Source organism: Canis lupus, chromosome 14 (genome assembly GCF_011100685.1).
Source record: "Canis lupus familiaris isolate Mischka breed German Shepherd chromosome 14, alternate assembly UU_Cfam_GSD_1.0, whole genome shotgun sequence".
NCBI lineage: Eukaryota > Metazoa > Chordata > Mammalia > Carnivora > Canidae > Canis > Canis lupus.
Window position 1 is genome coordinate 5,382,896 of NC_049235.1, and position 18,017 is coordinate 5,400,912.

An 18,017-nucleotide genomic window follows, 5' to 3' on the forward strand; every position below is an offset into this window, starting at 1 on the left:
AAAAATTACTGTGATGTCATAAGCAAAAGCTCATTTTAAAAAAGATTTTATTTATTTATTTGAGAGAGAGAGAGAGAGTGGAGGGGGGGAGCAGACTCCTAACAGAGCATGGAGCCTGATGAGGGGCTTGATCTCAGGACCTTGAAAACCATGACTTGGATGCTTCACCAACAGAGCCACCCAGGAGTCCCAAAATTTTAACAGTAGAAAAGTAACATTAGGAAAGAAGGAAGAACATAATGGCAGCATAAAGGATGATCCTTAAAAATGAATAAGCTTGGCAGGACAGGAAAATTCACATTTTTCTCTTTCTTCATTTCCAAACATAATCTCAGCAAAATAGGACAGTCCCTGCAATGGAATAAATTTAGCAAGCTGGAAAATAAGTCACGTTTCTGTTTTCTTCAGTTCACAGGGGATAGGTGACCACTTGACCAGTGCCCAGCCAGCATCTGGGAACCCCTGTGTCCATCCCCTTGCCAGCTGAGCACAGCCCCAGTGAGCAGAACGGGTGGTTAGTAATGTCTTCAGTTATTGCCTGGAGAAGTGACCCAGGTCTCCTCACGCAGATGCAGCTGGGAGCCCTGGGACGTGGCTCCCCATCCTGTCACCTCCGCTCCGGACATGTGGCCTGATTGCTCTAGGCAGCTTGCCTCTGGAAGCACACAGGTATTCTTGACACTGCCTGTAGCCGACTCGGGTGGGGGCAGAGAGGTCCTGAGGTCCTGGGGGAGGCTGGTGGGATGGAGACTTTGGAGTGCTGTTCAGGGGCAGAAAGCAAGGGGTCACAGAAGCAGACACCCCAGCCCAGGGCCTCCCAGTTCTGAGGCAGAGCTGGGGGCATAGCTGGAGTGGGACACAGATCTCCCTGTCTCTCGCCCTTGGGATCCCACCCTCTCTGTGCTCTGTCCGAGCCGGCTTCTTCAGAAGGGAAACACGACCAAAACTTTCCATGGCTCAGGCTTGGATCCCCCCAGCCACTTCCATAAAAAGCCATCACTGCCTGGACAGGAGAGAGAGAGAGAATTTTTCCAAAGGATGTATGTGTGCATTGTTGGGAGCAGCAAGCCTTTTGGTGAACTCCGGGTCACGGCACAGCCTGACGAATGGCAGGAAGTTCAGGACTTGGGCCTGACATTTGTTGCACAAAGACCCTAGAGCCCAGCCAGGTGAGCGGGGCTTGGGGACCGACACAGGGCCACCGCCCGGCACTTCCTGCCCTTTGTTGGCTCATGTGACAGCCTTCCCAGTGCTCTAAATGGCCTTTCTTTCGTGCCTGACTTCTGTTCTTTATTTATGGAGAGGAGCTCCTCAATATAGAAACGGGTGGGCCCTGCAGTCGGCAGCAGGATGTGGGAATGCAGACTGGCAGGGTGCCCACCACCGGGGGCAGGATCGCTGAATTAAAATAATGCGGCCGTATACACCCGATAATAAGCCTGCCTGGTATTTATATACCTGAGGAGAAGTTCCGTGCACACTGCCCTGGCACATCGCAGGGGACCCTGAGCCGGCCCTGCCATCAGCCCTCCCGCTGGCTCCGCCCTCTGGTTCTCCTTGCCCTGGTCTGCCTTGGCCTTGACCCTCAAAGTCAGCATGGGCTCCTAGGAGGAGGGGATTCTTTCTTTCATTCTTTTTTTTTTTTTTTTTAGGATTTTATTTATTCATCACACACACACACACACACACAAACACACACACACACAGAGGCAGAGACACAGGCAGATGCGGAACTCGATCCTGGGACTCCAAGATCTTGCTCTGGGCTGAAGGCAGGTGCTCAACTGCTGAGCCACCCAAGGATCCCCATGGATTCTTTCTTTCTTCTAGTGCAAAACCTTCGCTGTCCACATTCTAAAGGTCAGTCCTTGTTTCCAGAGAGCTGGTGGATGTATCTGTAGGCAACAGTGCACACGAGACCTCCTTAAGGTCCAATCTTTTCTTCATTATCATCATTTACAATGGAATCCTTTCTAAAAGTAGTCACACACACCCCTGATATCTCAGGTAGAAGACCTTGAGTAGACTTTGAGGTTTTCTTAGGACCGTGGGGTGTCAGGAGTCTTGTGTGAGCAGTGGAAGGGACCTGGGCCAGGTGGGGGTGGGAGTTCTGGGTGCCACTCGGTCGGCCTGGCTGGCTGTGCAAACCTAAGCAAGGTCCTTCACCTTGCTGGCTCTCCAGGGTTAGGCCGCGCACCATGTGGTCATATGGTGGCGTCAATACAAAAGTTACTGAGGTGCATGAGGCCACTTAGACCATTTTTGGTAGATTTCCTTCTCTCCTACCTTGTTTTGAGGCTAATTTTAGATCACTGTTTATAGACCCATCCAGAGTAGCAACTCACTTTCAAGTTTGTAACAGCTAGATCTGTTAGAACTGGGGAGCCTGGCTGGCTCATGCAGGGGAGCATGCGATGCTCGAGGTCAGGGTTGTGGGTTTGAGCCTCTACCAGGTGTAGGCATTAGTTAAAAAAATAAAATCTAACAAAACAAAACAAAACAAAACAAACCATAGTATATGCCATAATCTACTATTTTATCTATCTATCATCTATCTATCTATCTATCTATCATCTATCTGTTTAGAGTGAGCAGAGTGAGGGGCAGAGGATGAAGGAGAGAATTTTTTTTTAAAGATGTTATTTATTTATTCATGAGAGACATATACACACAGAAAGAGAGAGAGAGAGAGAGAGAGAGAGAGAGAGGCAGAGACACAAGCAGAGGGAGAAGCAGGCTCCATGCAGGCAGCCTGATGTGGGACTCGATCCTGGGTCTCTAGGATCACGCCCTGGGCCAAAGGCAGGCACTCAACTGCTGAGTCCCCCAGGTGTCCCCCCAGGTGTATATTTATGTGTGTACTTTGTGGTATATTGTTTGACTCTACTTCAGAGGGATGAGTGGTCAGAAAGATGAGATCTGGAACAGGGAGGTTCTGCTGTACCTTTTTCATATGTCCCTGTGGTGCCTCCAGAGACCATAGTAGAAATTTAATAAATTACGGTTGAACCAGATAACTTCCCCTTCAACTCAAAATTCACCTAGATTTTTATTTCTGAGCTAAGGTGTAGGGTGCCAGCCAGCCAGGCCTGCATGTTTGTCTGGCAAGCTCCTGCTCCTCTTCCTGCTTCCTACAGAACGTGTGTCCCTTCCTCAGCGCCCCTTTCCTCCTGGCATGGAGCCCTATCCCATCACTCCCCCCACCTCTCAGGAAAGGAATGAGTATGAGTGAGATTTCCCCCCTTCTGAGATTGAGATTTGGAAGCCTTAGACATTTGCAGAAGCCACACAGAAACACTCTGGAGAGGCTGAGCTCAAAAGATGATAATAACGTTTGTGTAGACTTTGAGAGCCACAGAGCATTTCTATATGCTATATTTCACATGGTGACAATCCCGAGATGCTATTGCCCCCATGCCCTAGATGAACTGAGACCAGGTACAGCTGCGTGGTTTCCTGGAATAACAGACTTGTCGGACGTATCCAACCATCTTAGCTGGGGGGCTGCAGGAAAGCCAGATGGTGAGAGGTGGAGGTGGGGGCTCACCTTCTTCCAGGAGGGTAAAGACAATTGTGTTTGAGCAGACGGGGGGTGGGGGGGGTGGGGGGGGTGGGGGGGTAGGAGGGAGAGAGCACAGAGTTTGAGGTAAGACCTGGGCTCCCTTTCTAGAATGAGGTCGGTTCTTGTGGGTTTGGCTCACATACTTACCATCAGCGTGGGTTGGAAAGAACCTGGGGCTTGGGGTCAGAAGATCAGAAGACTTGGTCTGTGCCTGGTGCTCTGCTGGTCCTGGGGAACATGACACTCTGATGCTCCCTGTGGATTCTCTTGGTGGCAGGAGAATGATGCTACTGATAACAGTGGTCCCAGTAATACACTGGTGGCAGCAGCAAGGTGCCTGCTCTCTGCCCTGCTTTTCCTGGGAGTATCAAATTTGCAGACTAGGGCAGCCCAGGTGGCTCAGCAGTTTAGCGCCACCTTCAGCCCAGGGCGTGATCCTGGAGACTGGGGATCGAGTCTCACATCAGGCTCCCTGCATGGAGCCTGCTTCTCCCTCTGCCTGTGTCTCTGCCTCTCTCTCTCTGTGTTTCTCATGAACAAATAAATAAAATCTTTAAAAAAAATCAAGAAGCCATACACTTAAAAGAAAAAAAAAATGAGCAGAACACTGGAGATGCTCTCACGTTGATTTCATTCATTTCACAGATATTTATTGAACACATACTATGCTCTGAGTACGGAGGCAGGCCCTGAAGATCCAGTGATGAGAAATGAGACCCCTATGGGTATGTCTGCTGTGTCCCTCCATGCATGGCCTCTCACCCCTAGCTTTGGTCCCACCAGGCTGTGGGCAGTGTGGGCCACTGTTCAGGCACCAGTGTCCTCCCTGTAACTGTTGTTGTAGGAATTAAGTGACTTTTAAAAAATATTTTATTTATTCATGAGAGATACAGAGAGAGGCAGAGACACAGGCAGAGGGAGAAGCAGGCTCCATGCAGGGAGCAGGATGCGGGACTTGATCCCGGGACTCCAGGATCGCGCCCTGAGCCAAAGGCAGGCGATAAACCGCTGAGCCACCCAGGGATCCCCCCAAGTGACTTTCTTTATATGAAGCATCTCCCTCTAACACAGCACCTGCTGCAGAAGGAGCACACACTCCGTAATTGTTAGCTCTTTCTCCAAAAGCACCCTTTAATGTCACACCCCCCTGAATAACAAGGCTAAGATTTTTGTGCCGGGAGCTCAGGCACTGGGATAGTCCTTCCCTTGCTTGCGACTGCTGTCAATGCAGGAGAATGCAGATGTCTGCCACAGGTGTGTGTGTGTGTGTGTGAGCGCGCGCGCGCGCGCGCGTGCATGTGTGCGCCCCCCCCCCCGCCCCCAGCTCATTCTTTGCGTCTTGCCCCTCCAAAGAGACTACAGGCCCCTGGAACATAGGGACTCACTCTCCTCCCTTGAGGGCACTGGAAGGAACAGAGTGGTTGGTGAGAAATCCCTTGCAACTCTGGTTTTATCGATTTTCTTTCTGGCTCAGTGCTGAAGTGTGAAGTGTCTGACGGCACAGCAGGAAGTGTCAGGAAATGACTAGGATGCTCTAGACGAAGGAAGGAAGGACAAGTCACGAGTCTGAGGAACATTCGCTACTCTGTTCTGCAGACACAATCAGTTCAGGCGTATCAAAGGGCCATCAAGGCTGTAAACTGGCCAGTATTTTCCTGCTCCCCAGACCCTGTCCTCCTGGAGTCCCAGCCTGTGACCTAAGCCACATGATGTCACAGCTGTGCAGTCTGGCCACCAACATTGCCCCCCCTCCTGCCATGATTCCAGGCCCGGACAGCCCCTTTGTACTAGTTAGGCAAGGGGACCCCACATCCTGGGCAGGCCACGCTCACACCAGAGCATAACCTTCCGTACCGCTCAGCTCAGCAGCTCTCGGTTCCTGCATGGTGGCACCACTCTGCTGCTGATGCTGCCACCACAGGGACACTCTGTCCTCTATGGAGCTTCTGGCCACCAGAGCCCAACAGAGATGTTACCTGAGAGTATTTTCTTTGTGATTCAGCCCCCTGTGTATGGGAGCTGGGCCATAGTACAACCTTGGGAACAGACCCTTGCTGGCGCCAGAACTGAACAGCATCTCTGCGCTTGGCTGGTTGTTCTAGAACCTAGGTGATGTGTGTGATTCTCTTGTTCCTTGGGCTGAATTTCCTCTCAGAAGATTCCTGGACTCTCATGCAGGCAGGGGCCTCCCTCTGACACACCCAAGTCCTGATGGAGACAGAGTCTACCTTCACGTAAGGCCTCGCCCATCAAGGACAGGTTTTAGTCCAATGACCTCCCATGCCCGAAGGCCACCTGTAGCACCTCTGTGGAACCACTTCAGTGAGAGGCCATCCTAGGGGCATTATGTTTTTTAAATTGTTTTCACTGCTAGAAAGTTCTTCCTAGGTTTATTTGACAAATCTTTTTTTTTTTTTTAAGATTTTATTTATTTAGTCATGAGAGACACAGAAAGAGAGACACAGAGACATAGGCAGAGGGAGAAGCAGGGTCCCTGGGGGAGCATGACGTGGGACTCGATCCCAGGACCCCGGGATCATGCCCTTGAGCCACCCGACTGAGCCACCCAGGTGCCCTTGACAAATCTTTATAGAAGATATCCCTAAATCTCAGACCTGGCCCTCAGTTCTGGAGACAAGCTATATCAGGTTCCTGCTCATGTGGAGCATAAGGTTAAAGTGCTGATAGCACAGAATATACACACGGTAAGGGTTTCAGCTGTGAGAAATTAGATGGTTTCAGCCACCAGGAAGTGTCACAAAGAGAGCAGAGCATGGTGCCTAGTGATGAGGAAGCCTTCTGGGACACCTGGGTGGCTCAGTCAAGTTGACCTGCCTTTGGCTCAGGTCATGATCTCAAGGGTCCTGGGATCAAGTCCTGCATCGAGCTCCCTGCTCAGTGGAGAGTCCACTTCTCCCTCTCCCTCTTGCCCCTCCCCCTCCTTATGCTCTCTCTTTCTCTCTATCTCTCTCAAATAAATAAAATCTTATTTTTTTAAAGATTGTATTTATTTATTCATGAGAGACACAGAGAAAGACAGAGACATAGGCAGAGGGAGAAGCAGGCTCCATGCAGGGAGCCCAATGTGGGACTCGATCCTGGGACCCTGGGATCACACCCGGAGCTGAAGGCAGATGTTCAACTACTGAGCCATCCAGGAGCCCCATAAATAAAATCTTTCCAAAAAAATAAAAATAAAAATAAAATAAAATCTTTCCAGGAGCCTTCCTGGAGGTAGAGGGCTGGTGCCTCTGAGGCTAGACCTGAGGCCCAGAGGCGTCAGCCACAGGGCTGGTGAGGACAGGGGCTCCAAGGGCAGAAGAGGGAGCCTAGGAAGGCCAGCGGGACTGGAACAGGCCCTCAGAAGGGACCTCTCCCTCAGCTACACCAAGGAGGTGACAGAGGGAGAAGAAAAGAAATGGGGACTGAGTCCTCACTTTACGAGGAGTTCTAAGAGTAAAAGCTTCACCAGCACCTGCACCAGCAGGCACACCTGTTGTCATCTCCTTGACCCCGTCCTGTGCAGTCACTTGTCCCTTCACATGCTGACCCTTCTGCCCAGATTGACCTTCCACCACCACCCTCCTGGCCCTGGCAAATACCTACTTACCAGCTGAGATCCGGCTCAGAAGTTCCCTCCTCTGAGAAGCTTTCTCAGATTCCCATCTTTGGGCAGAGGTGGCTGTTCCTCTCTGTCCTCCACAGTGCCTTCACCCCCTCAGCAATGCTTCTCCTTCAAGATGGCATTTAAGAGAGCCGGCCGGAGATGCAGACCCAGCCTGGGTCTGCCTCACTAGCTGTAGACCCAGGGATGTTCCTTTCCTAGAATTGCCCTGACAAAGCACCACAAACTGGGCAGCTTAAAAACACCAGAAATGTATTGCCTCACAGTTCTGGAGGCCAGATGTTAGGGTGTTGGTAATACTGATTTTTACTTGGGGCTGGGGTGGGGGGTAAGGGGAGAAGCTGTTTCATGGCCCTTGACTAGTACTGGTGACAGCTGGCAATTCTTGGTGATCCTTGACTTGTAGACACATGGCTCCGATCTCTGCCTCTCTCTTCACACAGCTAGCTGTCTTCCCACATGACCTCTGTCTTCACATGGCGTTCTCTCTGTGTCTCTCTCCTCTGATAAAGACACCAGTCTTATGGGATGAAGGGCCAACCCCATTCCAGTAGGAGCTCCTTTTAATTTACCTAATTATATCTGCAATGACACGATTTCCAGATAAATTTGCATCTTCAGATGCTGGGGTTTAGGACTTAAGGTACTTTTTGTGGAGACACAAAAACTCCAGGCCATTACACCTGGGTAAATTGAATCTGCATCTCCTCTCTGAATCTCATACAAAGGAGTGCTTTCCCTCTAGTGCGAGGATGAAATGAACTGACGGGTCCCTTAGCATGGTATCCACTAACCATTCCAAAAGGCGGCCGCTGTGGTTATTATGTCCAGCCTACTATGAGTTCTTCCAAGTGGAGACCACATCCTACTCCTTTCTGTTTTGTTATATATTTTTTTATTGGAGTTCAGTTCGCCAACATATAGCATAACACCCAGTGCTCATCCACTCAAGTGCCCCCCTTCCTTTCTCTTTTAAATCCCTCAGTGTTTATTTATTTATTTATTTATTTATTTATTTATTTATTTATTTATTTTATTTTTTTATTTTATCATAGTCACAGAGAGAGAGAGAGAGGCAGAGACATAGGCAGAGGGAGAAGCAGGCTCCATGCACCGGGAGCCCGATGTGGGATTCGATCCTGGGTCTCCAGGATTGCGCCCTGGGCCAAAGGCAGGCGCCAAACCGCTGCACCACCCAGGGATCCCGAATCCCTCAGTGTTTAACCCAAAGTTTGTGCTCAAAATGTTTGTCTTCTGAATGAGCCGCTGCCATTTTGAGGGCAATGTTGAGACCCATGGGGTGATTTTGAACATCTCTGTTTCCATCAAAGAAAATTTACTGGAGCAACGATTAGGCAGTGGTTCAAACTTTCTTGGATAAGTTTTTAATGAGCTCCGGATGCCTATGCCTAAAAGGTATCTCAAAATTTATTGAATTATTATTATTTTTTTTTAATTTTTATTTATTTATGATAGTCACACAGAGAGAGAGAGAGAGAGAGAGAGAGAGGCAGAGACATAGGCAGAGGGAGAAGCAGGCTCCATGCACTGAGAGCCCGACGTGGGATTCGATCCCAGATCTCCAAGATCGCGCCCTGGGCCAAAGGCAGGCGCCAAACCGCTGCACCACCCAGGGATCCCAATTTATTGAATTATTAAATCAAAAATGTCTCCTCATTATTATCTCAAAATATCTTCAAATTATTCTCAAAATCCTTTCTAACTCTATAAATGGCAGGGAGAGTTATTGTTAATTAATTTTTAAATTAATGCTTATCATAAGCAATATATCAGTCCTAGGGAAGATTTATGAGGCAGAAATGATGTACTTTTTATGTGCTGCATGTACATTTTATGGCTCATTGGGGCCCTTTGTGTAATCAATATGATTGGTACATTTATGTACATTTGTGAAATGCTTTGGAGCATATTTTTATTATTTTAGGTGATTATAAAGGCTTATAGTTCTTTGCTCTTATGGCATCTCTAGTCATACTGTGTTTTTGGATGCCAAGATCTTACTTAGGATGTAATCTCCACCTGTCTCATTATTTTTATAAAGAAAATGTGATCTCCTTACAATGAGTCACTTTATGGTGAGTTTCCAGGGACATAAAGTAGAGAAAACCGGTTAATTTTTCTTTAAAACTGAATTGCACCTCACCTCCTCTACTTACCTCCCAAGTCTCCACTCCTCGCCCAGCTCACTCCTGGATGCAGGCTGAATTAACTGAAATAGGACAGGTCTCAACCGAGAGTTTTCTGCTATATTCATCCTGGGGTCACGTTTCTTTTTTTTTTTTTATTAAATATTTTATTTATTTATTCATGAGAGACACAGAGAGAGAGAGAGAGAGAGAGGGACAGAGACACAGGCAGAGGGAGAAACAGGCTCCAAATGCAGGAAGCCTGACGTGGGACTTGATCCTGGGTCTCCAGGATCACACCCTGGGCTGAAGGTGGTGCTAAACCGCAGGGCCACCTGTGCTGCCCTGGGGTCCACTTTCTAACAAAGCCTATGCACATAGAGAGCTCATTAAATGTTGGATTCCAGGTGATCCCTGGGTGGCTCAGCAGTTTGGCGCCTGCCTTTGGCCCAGGGCGTGATCCTGGAGACCTGGGATCGACTCCCACATCGGGCTCCCTGCATGGAGCCTGCTTCTCCCAATGCCTGTGTCTCTGCCTCTCTCTCTGTCTCTCACGAATAAATAAATAAATAAATTTTTTAAATGTTGGATTCTAATTGATGGCCTATTATATTACGGGATATCCCAGCCAAAATCAATTCATAAAAAGACATATATATTACACATGTTATATATTTTTGCTGTTATATATATATAGCTAGTATATTCGTATAGCTAATATATGTCTCATATATACACACACACACACATATATAATACACAATAAATTATAACTGAAACATATTATTCTTTCTGGTAAGCGAATAAAATATTTCTGGAAGAACACAAAACAAAGGAATAGAGCTGCTTGTCTGCATGGAGGGGGATGAATAGCGGGGGGCGGGGTACGAGGAAAGGGAGAGCAGTCATTATAATCCATTTAGACTTCTGAATCATGTGACTTGTTACCTATTTCAAAAAATGTTGGGGTGCTTGGGTGGCTCAGTTGGTTAGGCATCCAACTCTTGATTTTGGCTCAGGTCATGAGCCCAAGTTTGTGGTATTGAGCTCTCCTCAGGCTCTGTGCTCAGCGGGGAGTCTGCTTGAGATTCTCTTTCTCCCTCTCCCTCTGCCCCCTCCAACCTAAAATAAATAAATAAATCTTTTATCTTTTTTTTAAAGATTTTTATGTATTTATTTCAGAGAGAGAGCACAAGCAGGGAGAGGGGCAGAGGGAGAAGGGGAGGGAGAAGCAGACTCTTTGCTGAGCAGGGAACCTGATGCAGGGTTCGATCCCAGGACCCCAGGGATCGATCCTGATCTGAGCCAAAGGCAGGCACTCAACCGACTGAGCCACCCAGGTTCCCCAATACATAAATCTTTAAAAAAATGTTTTGAGTTTACCTATGTCCATAATGAAGACCTAGATGTGCATTTTTTGCCCTTGCTGCTGGGTCTTCATAAAGCCTTAGGCTCTGTATTTCAAGGGTATAGGTGTAACTTTCCAGTTAGATCATACTTTTTTGTTTGTTTGTTTGTTTAAGTAATCTCTGCATCCCATCCCATGTGAGGCTTGAACTCCCAACACCCCCTGCCTCCCCGAGATCAAAAGTGGCAGGCTCCACTGACTGAGCCAGCCAGGTTCCCCAACAATATGGTCTTCTGACTCTTAGGTGGGGTTTGCTGTTAAAAGCCCCCTTGAAAAAAAAAATAAAAGCCCCCTTGAATCATTGGAAGGGGAAGGGGGATACTCTTTGTGAGAGGTGGTCCCCAGGGACACTTTCTCACTACACTTCAACCCAGGCCTTCTCCTACAGAGCCTGAACAATTTTGTTTGTTTTAAATATTACTTATTTATTCATGAGAGACACAGAGAGAGAGGCAGAGACACAAGCAGAGGGAGAAGCAGGTTCCTCGCAGGGAGCCTGATGCTGGACTCGATCCCAGGACCCCGGGATCATGACCTGAGCTAAAGACAGACACTCAACCACTGAGCAATACACATGCTCCTGAACAGGTTTTTTTTGTTTATTTTGTTTTCGTTTTTGTTTTATACCAAGGAAGCTCACATTCTGGATAGACTCCGTGGACACAGAGACTGCTGGACCCTCCCCGAGGGCTGAAGGAATCTGTGAGAGTCCCTCTTGGGTATCTCTGTAGGAGGGAGGAAAGGAAGCTGCCTCATTTGGAATGGCCTAGATGCCTCTTTCCCTTAGGTCTTGACCCTCGTGCCCCCCTACATCCCTCACTATCTCTGGGGTGAGGGGGCTTCTCAAAAAGCACTACAGAGAAGGTGTCCATAAATTATCCCCCAAGATTTGGAGGTTTTAAAAAAGCAACAACCTTGAGGCACTTCATGAGATAACACAGTGTTCATTCCTGGGGTTCAAAGGAATTGCTGTGGCCAGTATGAGAAACCAACCTGTCCGAGGCTTAGGAGAGACTGAGAAGATAACTCAGAAGAAGGGAGCAGGAGAAATAACTACAAAGATGGTTATTTTTTTCTTTTTCTTTTAAGATTTTATTTATTTATTTATTTAAGATTTTATTTATTTATTCATGACACACACACACACACACAGAGGCAGAGACACAGGCAGAGGGAGAAGTAGGCTCCATGCAGGGAGCCTGACATGGGACTCGATCCGGATCGCCAGGATCAGGCCCTGGGCCAAAGGTGGTGCTAAACCCCTGAGCCACCCGGCTGCCCAAGATTTTATTTTATTTTTAAGAAATCACACCCAACATAGGGCTCAAACACACAGCCCCTGAGAGTTGCATGTTCTACTGACTGAGCCAGCTAGGCACCCCAGAGTGTTCTATTTTTCAAATCTCATCAAAAATTTTTGCCTCCAGGGGTGCCTGGGTGGCTCAGCAGTTGAGCATCTGCCTTCAGCTCAGGGCGTGTTCACAGGGTCCTGGGATCAAGCCCCACATTGGACTCCTGGCTCAGTGGAGTCTGCCTCTCCCTCTGCCTCTCCCCCTTCTCATGCTTGCTCTCTCTCAAATAAATAACTAAAATCTTAAAAAAATTTTTTTTTTTGCCTCCAGAGTTGTTTTATTTTATTTTATTATTTTTTTTAATTTAATTTTATTTATTTATGATAGTCACAGAGAGAGAGAGAGAGAGAGAGGAGAGACATAGCAGAGGGAGAAGCAGGCTCCATGCACCGGGAGCCCGATGTGGGATTCGATCCCGGGTCTTCAGGATCACGCCCTGGGCCAAAGGCAGGCGCCAAACCGCTGCGCCACCCAGGGATCCCTTATTTTATTTTTTTTAAAGTAAGTTCTGCACCTCACATGGGGCTTAAACTTACACCAAGAGATCAAGAGTCACATGTTCCACCTACTAAGACAGCCAGGTGCCCTTTGCTTCCAGGGTTTTGATTCTCTGAAAAGGAGTTAGGGCAGATATTTTTCACCCCATTTAGCAGATATGGAAAATAACACTTGGAGAGTTTCCTGACATCATAAGTTAGTTGATGGTAGAAGAAAGGATAGAAATACAACTTTTAACAGATTTTTTAAAAAGATTTTATTTATTTATTTATTTACTTACTTACTTACTTACTTACTTATTTTTTTGACCGAGAAAAAACATAAGCAGGGGGAGTGGCTGGCAGAGGGAGACGGAGAAGACTCCCACTGAGCAGGGAGGCCAATGGGGGGCTCGGTCCTAGGATCCCGAGATCATGACCTGAGCCCAAGGCAGACGCTGAACCAACTGAGCCACCCAGGCACCCCAGAAATACAACCCTTTAAATTATCTCTGGAGATGGATTCATTTATCCAACCAGTATTTACCAAGCACCTACTATGGTTAGGCATGATGCAAGGCCCTGGGGCTGGAAAAGTGAACACAGAGGAAAGGCCTGTGGCCTCAGGGAGCTCTGAGTGCAGTGGGAAGGCCAGAACTGCACACACAGAGAAGAAAAATCTAGAAATGGGGCAGCCTGGGTGGCTCAGCAGTTTGGTGCCTGCCTTCAGCCCAGGGCGTGATCCTAGGGTCCCGGGATCGAGTGCCATGTCAGGCTCCCTGCATGGAGCCTGCTTCTCCTTCTGCCCGTGTCTCTGTCTCTGTCTCTCTCTGTCTCCCTCTCTCTCCCTCTCTCTATCATGAATAAATAAATAACATCTTAAAAAAAAAAAAAAGAAAAATCTAGAAATGCACCAATCATCCCTGCTACAAGGGAACAAGGAGTCAGGGGAGAACCTCTTATGCTCTAAGACTCTGAACCTGGGATTCTATTCAAGCCCCTTGGCTACATGACTGTCAGGATTCCTTCCAGTTTGAGAACTTAGGAATTCCCACATGGCCTCACCAACAGGAGTTTGTGATTGTGCGAGGTGGGGGGTCTCATTCTGTCCTCAGCCTCCGGTGGCTGCCCTCGTGTAGACCTGCCCTCTTTGAGTTCTGGGCTCTGCACCATCTCCCTGCTGCACAGAGGCCGATCGCACAAGCCCAGCTGTGTGCTGTGTGCTGAGTGTGTAAATGTTATCAACAAGCCCTGGTGACAGGGGCAGAACAATGCCTCAGAGGTTAATGAAGTCATGGGAACCTCCAGTGCTGATCCCAGCTCTGTCCTGTGTCTGTCGTTCACCCGTATCTGGGCCAGCTTGTTTATCTTCGCGGGTCTGTAGCCCTGTCCCCCTGAGTCCTGGCGGGGCTGCGGTAGTTTGACTCATTTTGCGGCGAGGAAGAAGGACCCTGGATTAGATACTTTTCTTGGAGACCTAAGGCCAAGAAGCAGATGTAATACGGGGTTGGATAAACCTGGGTTTTGTGAATCAGGCTCCCAGGTCGAGTGAATAAGAACCCTTAAAAATACCAGCCAAGATCCTTGGAGCGTGAAAGGGAAGAGCTGGGGAGCAAGGGTTTAAGACACCGAGGAGTGGTGCAGCAATCTGATTTTTGCAGATGGAGCGAGTAGCTCTGAGATGTGAATCAATGAAAAGCTCTTGCTGTATGTAATGTAAATGCAGAGCATACTCTACAGCTCCGGGAATAATGAAGTATCAGTGACTCAAATCCGTAAGGTAAGTCCGTGTCAATTTTTGAGTGGCGTGGACTTCTTTGGGATACAGGGTTGTGACAAGTGTAGGAGGAGTTGTGTGGGTGAACGATCATTTCTTGAATTGAGAAACACACCAGTGCTCTGCTTCATCTGCATGGTGTATTCTAGATTGCCCTGGGGTAGACATTTCATCTTAGCCATGTTTATGAAACACAGCAGGCAAAATTAGAGTATAATGAATATCACTATTCATTCATGCATTTATTCACTCTGAATGGTATAGTTGTAGTGTGGCTTTAGGAGTCAGGCTGCCAGGTTGGAATCCCAACTCCACTACTTAATAACTGGGTGATCTTAGGCCAGTTCTTTAATTTCCATAAACACTTGGATTTCCTAATCAGTCAAAAACTGAATAAGGCTATGCACATAAAACCCCTAGCTCAGATCCCTGGGTGGCGCAGCGGTTTGGCGCCTGCCTTTAGCCCAGGGCGCGATCCTGGAGACCCGGGATCGAGTCCCACGTCGGGCTCCCGGTGCATGGAGCCTGCTTCTCCCTCTGCCTATGTCTCTGCCTCTCTCTCTCTCTCTCTCTGTGTGGACTATCATAAATAAATTAAAAAAATTAAAAACAAAAACAAAAAAAACCCTAGCTCAGTGCTAGCACGTGTGGTGAGGATCATCGAACTCCAGGTGTTCTTCACATCATTTTTATTATCAAGCGCCCACTATTCAATCATGCTAACTATGGAAGGGACACACAAATACGGTGAGGTTCTTGCCCTCGAAGAACTTGTGGTCTATATGTGTATATAACTCAGGAAAACCATTCGAAGTCATTGAATTAGGGCATTAACTCAAGGTAACGGGAACCCAGATGAGGACATGATTATGACCTCTGAGGTGGAGGTCAGACCAGAATAGACTGCATGACATCTGAGCCTTCCAACCTGTGACAGGTAGAAATTCTAGGAGAAGCAAAGGCAAAGATCCGAGGGTGAGGATGAGGATGACAGTTGTACCTAAAGAGCCTTGTCCTCAACAGGAAAAGAAAGTGGCAAGGTTAGTGGGGGCCAGATTTTGGAGAGCTGGAATGCTGTGTCTGGGACTTTGTTCACCAGGAAGCAGATAGGATTGTGAGCAGGTGAGGGACAGGATCCACCTGATTGTGAACGTAACTCTGGTGGCTGATGGAGGGATGACAGGAGAGGAAGGAGGGGAGGGTGCAAGATAGAGAGCTGCGGGCTGCCAAGGGTGCCAGAGATCCAAAGGAGCCTTGAGGCTCTTGCCTCAAGGGGCTCAGATCCCATCAGGAAAATGAGACACATACAAGTCAACACCCAGAGAGGAGGGCCACATAACAAAGCTCCATCTGCCTTCAGGTGGAGGCCAGGGAAATAAGTTTTGATTTCTCATCTGCAAGTTGGGGTAATGGTAATGTATTTCCCTCTCCAGGTTGTGTGAGGATTAAGTCATTTTAGGAGACTAAAGTGCATGCCCAGAATATAGACAGAGCTCCATGTGATACTATTCAAGTGCAATACTAGTCAAGCGCATGCTCCAGGGCTGAAGAAGCTGACTGCATGCTGTTTTTAACACACAGGGGCAGAGGAATGAGGGCATCATCCGGAGCAAAGTGGGGGATGAGATTGGAAAGCAGGTTGGGACAAACGGGTCACCAAGATAGCTGAAGCTGATGCCTTGGGCTTCTTTTATTTCAGCCCAGTTAGGAATTGACTCCTATCTTCCTCCTCCTCCCCGCACCCCACCCCCCCAGTTCTATCTCCACAGCTCATCTTTTGTTCCTGCCATGGGACCTGTGGCTTTTTGAGTTGAGAGACCAACAGCCTAGGATACAGATGCATGAATGCGGAAAATCTTGACAGGGAGGCACTGGGCTGTGTTACAGCAGTGGCTGGAGAGCTCTTCTGGTTCTGGAGCCCACACTGTATACTGGCGGTATGAGGGCGTACAGCCCAGCTCTCCTGGCCTTCTCTTCCCATGTGATGAGGGTGCTGGTGGGCTCTAACATCCACGGGGCCCAGGCTCGCTCTGAAGCTGAGGTGTCTGGGAGTTCGAAGGATCACAGTTAGGTGCATGGCTCCAACTCCTGCCTGCACATCGATGGCTCTTCAATCTCTATATCTAGAACTTTCTCAGGTCTGAGCTTCAGTATCTCAGATATAACTTCTAGACGTGGCCCTTGAGTGCCCCACGGGTTTTCAGAGTTGACGTGTTCAAAATTGGACTCATCATCTTCTTTTCCCAAACTTGCCTCTCTTCCATGTCCTCCGTCTCAGGTAGTGACAATCAACCATGACACAATCCACCCAGTAACAAAGTGGGAAACCTGGAGCCCTGGGTGCCGGCCGTGCCTTTGACTCCTCAACACACCACACACACCACACCATGTGCTATGTCTACAGCCAATGAGTCGCTAATACCTATCAATTCTGCCTCTCAAGTACCTCTAACGTCAGGTCCCTCTTCTTCCCTCCCACTGCTGCTGAGCTTAGGTCCTTTGGGATGGGGACAGATACACTGGCCTCTCCAAGAGTTGTGACCACCTGTGTCAGGCATCTGTACCTTGCTTAAGGCAAAATACCTGCAGTTCTCAGCTCCTTAACTCTCTACCTGCCTGAAAAAACTTTTCTTTTGCTCTTCCCCTGGTGAAGTCTCACTCTTGTACCCTCCTCAAGGAGCCTTCCTTGACCTCCCCACCCTGTGCTATGCTCCTTTCGTGCCTGCTCATGACCCTTACCATAGCCTCCACCGCCTGTCAGCTGTTTGTGTGGCGAGGGCAGGGGCTTGGCCGTCCAGCTTTGTGTGCTCAGCACAGTGCACAGATCCTGGCATGCTCTGCCTGTTAGAGCAAATGCTGCTGAAGAATCACACCTAAGAGCATGACTTTGGGGAGAGGTGCCCAACATGAACCCCCTCTGCTATTCACAGAATCAAAAATGTGGCTGTCAAAGATAAAGCCCAACCTTGTCGATAAAAATCCAACCGGTTCTTTACCTATTCAGCCTTTGTGTATTGAGCATCTTCGCGAAGTCAGGTGCTCCTGCACAGAGCACTGAGATTCCAAGATGAAGGAAATGCCACTCTGGACCCCCAAGGAGCTCAGAGGTCAGGGGTTAGAAAACCAAAGTAAGGGCATTCTTGGCACCTATGGGCAGGTGCCACAGCCTCAAGGTGGGTGAATGCATGATCCCCTCTAGAGGAACTTGATCCCAGACCCCAGGATCACCATCTGAGCCAAAGGCAGATGCTCAACCACTGAGCTGCCCAGGCATCCCTATTTACGTATTTATTTTTAAAGATTCTATTTGACAGAGAGAGAGAGAGAGAGAGATAACACCAGTAGAGAGGAGGGGCAGAGGGAGAAGCAGGCTCCCCAGTGAGCAGGAAAAGAGACCCTGGGATCATGAGGATAGGGACCCAAGCCTAAGGCAGAGGCTCAACCAGCTATGTCACCCACGGGTCCATGACCCCTGACTTTAACAGGAACCACGAGGGATGCCTGGGTGGCTCAGCGGTTGAGCGTCTGCCTTCAGTTCAGGGTGTGATCCTGGAGTTCCAGGATTGAGTCCCACATCGGGCTCCCTGCATGGAGCCTGCTTCTCCCTCTGCCTGTGTCTCTGCCTCTCTCTGTGTGTGTCTTTCATGAGTAAATAAAATAAAAATCTTAA

At 48.4% G+C, this 18,017-nt stretch overlaps 1 long non-coding RNA gene across 1 annotated transcript in view; it reads left to right on the top strand.

Annotated features, from left to right (window-relative positions):
- LOC102155163 overlaps nucleotides 1–17,618 on the top strand; it is a 47,239-nt gene extending 29,621 nt beyond the window's left edge. The window contains exons 6-7 of the long non-coding RNA XR_005369290.1: nucleotides 570–669; nucleotides 16,103–17,618. This is a non-coding gene — a long non-coding RNA (uncharacterized LOC102155163). The remainder of the gene's footprint in view (nucleotides 1–569; nucleotides 670–16,102) is intronic.
- The last annotated feature ends 399 nt before the right edge of the window (nucleotides 17,619–18,017 follow it).